This window comes from Diadema antillarum, unplaced genomic scaffold (genome assembly GCF_040938485.1).
Source record: "Diadema antillarum isolate AM-2024a unplaced genomic scaffold, OU_Dant_1.0 seq00000053_RagTag, whole genome shotgun sequence".
Taxonomy (NCBI): Eukaryota; Metazoa; Echinodermata; class Echinoidea; order Diadematoida; family Diadematidae; genus Diadema; species Diadema antillarum.
Genome location: NW_027271161.1, coordinates 960,212 through 966,211, shown reverse-complemented (window position 1 = coordinate 966,211; position 6,000 = coordinate 960,212).

Here is a 6,000-nt window from a genome sequence, read left to right as displayed (position 1 = left end):
AGGGGAAATTCCCCTTATACATGAGGGAACCTTGAGTTTTCGGAATATAAGTGATAAGTCTTGTGCACTCAGAATTATTCATAATTTTTGTAAATCTAAAAAGTGTACTAAGCTATAGGGAAAGAGGTACAGAGGGGGAGGGTTTGGGAGGGGGTATCCCCCTCCCTAGCACGAGAGATTTTGCATATTTTGAATTGAAATTCAACGATCTGGTGCACACTTTGAGTGAAAAATTCAAAAAAAAATATCTTATTTGATGAAAGGTTGCAAAGGAGACCCGCTTCATGTGCATGCATATAAGTATACACGCATTTTTTTTCCTCTTCCCAAATCCCCGGTCCAAATCTTAGGGGGGGGGGGGGCGATCGCCCCCATCGCCCCCCCCCCCCCCCTGGCTACGCCAATGAAAATACGGGATATGTATTTTTCCATGAGCCAAAAAACTTTTCAGCCTTTTCTTTCACATTGTATGGATTGACGGGTTCTTTAAAGACAAACAAACGATAAGAACTCTACAAGTGAACAGATGATTATCCACAACAAATCGAAAAACAACAATCCTTTATTGCTTCGGACAATGTCAGAATCAAATTCAAGCTCTACCAGTCAATTATGCAATCTTATTCATGACACATTAATGTGTATGTATACCACCTGTGATTATGTGCTAATCATTAGCGAATGGTAAACTAGACATTGTGTACCGTATTCCGTTCGTGTTGTAACCAATCTTATCTTCAACTGATTGAAGATTCAGAAGAATTCAGAATGACTTTGAATAGTGACAAAAATAAAATGGGGCAGGAGGATCACTTTGGAACACTCTTCTGTGAAAATCAAACTTAAAAGACGACCATTATTGGGGTTGCACGAACTTTTCCGTCATGTCTAGAGTACATTTTTATCATACATATATATATATATATATATATATATATATATATATATATAAGTTCAGCAAAGGAAAGGAAGAGTAGGCCTACTCAGAACATGATGGATGAGATCATGCCCTATCGACTCATCCTGGAGATCGAGAAACGCTATACAGGGAAAACTCGGTATAAAGAGATATTTGGGACCAAGTTGTTCTTTACTGATTTATATGAGATATTTTGCTATACATGTATCAGCAGTCAACAGTCATCAGATGACTTACAACTTATATTCAACAGATTACACACGCTTATGTTTCAGACATCTGGAGTGTTCCTTGATGATATTACGCGAGATCTCCAGGCATCTACTACGATACTGGGATTAGCGCTGGCCGTCACTCATGGAATCCCCATTCTCTGTGAGTATTTACATAGACATACATATAATATATATAATATATATATATATATATATATATATATATATATATATATATATATATGTGAGTGTGTGTGTGTGTGTATTGAGAGAGAGATAATACTTGAGTATTGTCATGATTTCTAAAACTTTATTAATTGTAAAATCCCCTACTTTGTTTCCTCTTGAAATAATTTCAGATAACGTGTGTCCAACGTTGCTCCGCTTTATGACGCTTAGGCAGTTGACCATGATGGATAGTTCCCTTTCAGTGGCTGGTTACATTACGGCGTCAATGTCGACAAACGGCGTCCACTTTTTATTAAGTATGACCATGACAGGTGAGTAAATTACGAATTGATATTGCGGATATGCATCCTGCAGGAGGTGAGCTGCTACTGGCATCATGGTTCAAGCAGTTTTCTCATTCTGGAACGTAGCTATATGTACATGATAATGTCAAGATTAATCAAATTCATTAAATTCTTTCGAGTTGTTTTCATTGCAACTGATTGACAAATTGCCCTTACATCGACGCAAATAAGCATTGAATTGATTTGTGTTTTAGTGGTAGTTGTTTAGTGCTTATTTATCACAATAAGTCGATGCAGGACAATCTGTCTATCAGTTGCAATATACATCGAAAGCTCAGATAATTCAAAAGAAATTCAAGCCTTTCCGTAGTATCACACTGCATTGTGTATATACACCACAAAAACTTAATAATATCGCCTGCAGAAGTAGCTGTAGTGACTGTGAAGACGGTAGAGTGGCCAAGTCGGTAAAGTACCTGCCTATAGCAATCAAATGCCTACCCCTCTAGTTGCGGCAAAAAGGATCTGTCCCTCGTATAGGCCATTATTGTCACATCAACTACCACACCGACCTTTTGCTCAGACGTCATTTTGGCTGTGCCGATTGAGTTCCAAGGTCAGGTGTAATTCATTTTGTATCTTGATTAGTACATTATCATGCCTTATCACCCCGTATTTTTTTTCTGAAAATACAAACCACGTTTCGTGAATCATTTCATAAAATACCGTCTTCATATAAGCTCAGTCAATGTTGGCTATGATCAGTCCTGAAAATATCATGTCTGGGATGATCCTGGATCACTATGATTTGTCAGTCTTGATAAATTTCTAAGTCTAGTTTTTTATTTATTTTTCACTTTAACATGACAAATTAGGATTTGGAATGACGTTCGTACTCTTCCTGACGCATGCCAGTCTGCTCGTCTATTTCCCTGACATGTTTGATGTGGCAACAAGCGTCATGATGACTGCTGGAGGTCTTGGCATGATGACTCTTCCTCTAGCGGCCGAGGAGCTCCGTTCGACGTACGGATGGAGGGGAGCCATGCTCATCCTGGGCGGTTTTGAACTACACCTCCTTCCTTGCTGCGCCCTCTTTAGGCCACTCGAAAATGAAACTGAACATGTAAGGAGCGGCTGTACGTTAGTCTTGAAAGGGGTGGTATATATGGTTTGGTTTGAGATTGGGCTTCAGATTTTTGTTTCTGGGAGTGTGAGACAATGAGATACTGCGTATGAGATATAGGAAAGAGCATACAATATTCAAAGGTACATGATCAAAAGTTTATTTGATGAAAATTGGTTTGTAGTGGCTGAGATATCCAAAAACAAAATGAGACAGGATCCACCTTTTATTATGACCATCGACGTCACAGTGCATACTTTACCAGCGCGCACACAATCAGTTACGATTATTATTTACTGTAAACATGGTCAACACTTTCTATCTTGTTCAGTGAGTTTGGAACATTTTCTTCGGACATTTTGGCCTTTGAAGGAATTCTACTTTTAACTGACTGATACTGACCACTAAAGGTAAATGAAAAATGAATTTAGTTCATAAAACCATTTCATTAAAAAAAATGGACAGCTTTGAATTCGTGACGATTAAGTGGAGATGCACCTCACTCTCCATATACATAGTGTTGGAATGCACTCGGCTGCTCTTCGTGCATTACACCAGACCTGGAGTGATCTGTATCTCCACTAAGCCCCACCGACACTGACACATGTGCATAATTTTTATAACAGATACAGCATTTCAAAGATGTCTGCTTACTTCATATAAACTTGTGAATACTGTATAGCACGTCACATACACACTTCTTTATTTCTTCTTGTCTTCCAATCTAGGAATTGGATTCAGAGGAAAGTACTGATAACAGATTGACTCATCCCGAAAATTTGTGGGATCAGTCATTTACACTGATCTCTTCCACGAGTTTCCAGCATTTACAGTGATGGGAATCACCTTCATTTTCTCCGCCATTTCATACAGCTCATGGATTATTTTTGTGATCCCTAATGCCCTGTCGAAAGGAGTTGTTCTACAACACGCGGTGCTGCTTGCAACTTTTGGCGGCAGTGCAAATATCGCGGGAAGATTGCTCAGTGGCTTTGTCTCCCGTGTCCATATCATTCCAGATTATGTGATCTATTGTGTGGTTCAACTGTGTTCGGCTTCTGCCTTTTTGTTATACATTGCGGTAGACTCTTTCGCAGGACTGGCCATGTTATCCATTGCAAATGGTTTTACAAATGGGGCGGCTATCGTCCTGGGAAGTGTGGTAGCCAAGAGTTTCGTGTCGAGAGAATATGAGATGAAGGCTCAAGCTATTTTCTACTCGTCTGTGGATTTAGGGGAAATTTGCGCCGGAGCCATGACAGGTAAAAATAGCATATTCTCTGTTGATTTTGACAATTTATTATGTTTACAGATAATCATGTTATAGACGTACCAATGACTGATACTGTAATAGTTATATTAAACACGGTGATGAAGTACGAATGACATTAAAAAATTGAAATAAAAGAAAAACATAATTCCTGGAAAAATACAAGTGAATTACATGCATGCTGTGATTCAAGGTCCGAAATTGAAATTGATGACAGTTTTGTGGACTTCATATTACTATAGTTATTTTCCTTAATCAATAGGAATGTTTCGCTGCTTGTTATACTCTTTCTATTTCACGGTGTATTGTGCATATCATTCGTTTTGTCACAAAATAGGGTAACGTGTATGTTATCATGCTTTGTCGAAAAATGAAAATATCATTTGAATCAAATTGAATTATAGACAACACAGCGTAGTCTTTCTTTCGTTATAAGTTATATCCTTACAGTATAATGTACGATTCGGATTGATGTGTCACGAACGTAGCATATTTGATGACAATCAGTATAATCCTTATTCATGAAACCTATGTCATGAATTAAGGAGAAGCATGGATATAATATGCAAGTGATTAGGAATTACACAATGACATTAATGTTTCATTTTCTTCACCCACTAGGTGCAGTTTTCGACGCCAGTGGATCATACAACCTTCCGTTCAGTCTTTGTGCTGTGACCGATATCATAACCGGATTGCTAACCGTTTTAGCGGTCGCAATATCACGCCACCTTAACAGGTAGATGGGATATTAAAGCAGGTTTGTAAAGTAAGATGGCTGAAAACAAGTTTTAGACGATTTGACAATCGCTGTCCATAGATTTTGGTCGACCATTCCACCCTATGTGTACCAGTATTTTGTTCAGGATCTTCAGAAGGTACACATGCAGAAGAACGTGTTCGTTGATGAATGATGAGGTCTGATGGGAGAAGGGAGGTGGATATGGGTTTGTTTGTTTTGATTTTCCATCTAACATTAGATGGCTGGATAGCTCATATTCACCTGCACTAGCTGGTCTTCCATTGGGTCCAGTTGATATACATATCGAATTGTGTGTGTTTGCGTGTGCGGATACGCATGGTTTTTGTTTGTTTGTTTGTTGTTTTTTTTTTGTGTGTGTGTGTGCGCGCGCGCATGTGTGTATAAAGAGAGAGTAGCATTCAGATCTTCTTGTCAAAGTCTCCACCGAAGTATTACATGATGTTGACGTTCAGACTAAACGTGAGGATTAGGGTGTAGATGGTGATATAGAAGCGGATGAGATGGGCATCAAAATAATCTAATGGGTTCTATGTACCACCTACTCCACCCCCATGACAAAACACACACGCACAAAAAACAAAAACATAACTATATGCACACACTGTTCACACCATATCCGCTTCCCCTCCCTCTCATCAATCTTCCACGTATAGTCATCTTCCTATAACCCATAGTCTAACCCATAATATTAAGGTGGTTCATTGAAACCTCTCCATTCGTATTATGTTATTATGTTGGGAATATGTGCATTGATAATGATATTAATAATAAATACAACCTTGTCAGGGGAAATCCTGCAAAACCTAACCTTGCTTTGATTTGAGGATCTTTGATGTTATCATACTTTGGGGTTTTTTTGTCATCATATTCATCCATCTTTAGAAAATGTTGAGAAAATTAAACGTATTTGCTTCTTTATTTGAAATGTCAAAGTAAATTATGTCTCACCTTCACGGTAAAATGATTCACAATGTCAAAGTACATGCAGTTTTGAAATGTACCCTTGTTGCTTTCAATACGTGAAATGAAGGGAAATGTTACATGGGCAGCATAGCTACACATACCATCTTACAATGCATGTTGAACGTATTTAATTAATGTCATTATCTTCTGTGCCTGAAGAGATGACAAGGATCTATTCTTTATCTTAAAAAAAAAACTACACATACGCCACTCACATTTCACTAATCAATGTGCAGTGCTACTTGATATTCGGTTTGTTGGTTCTTGGTAC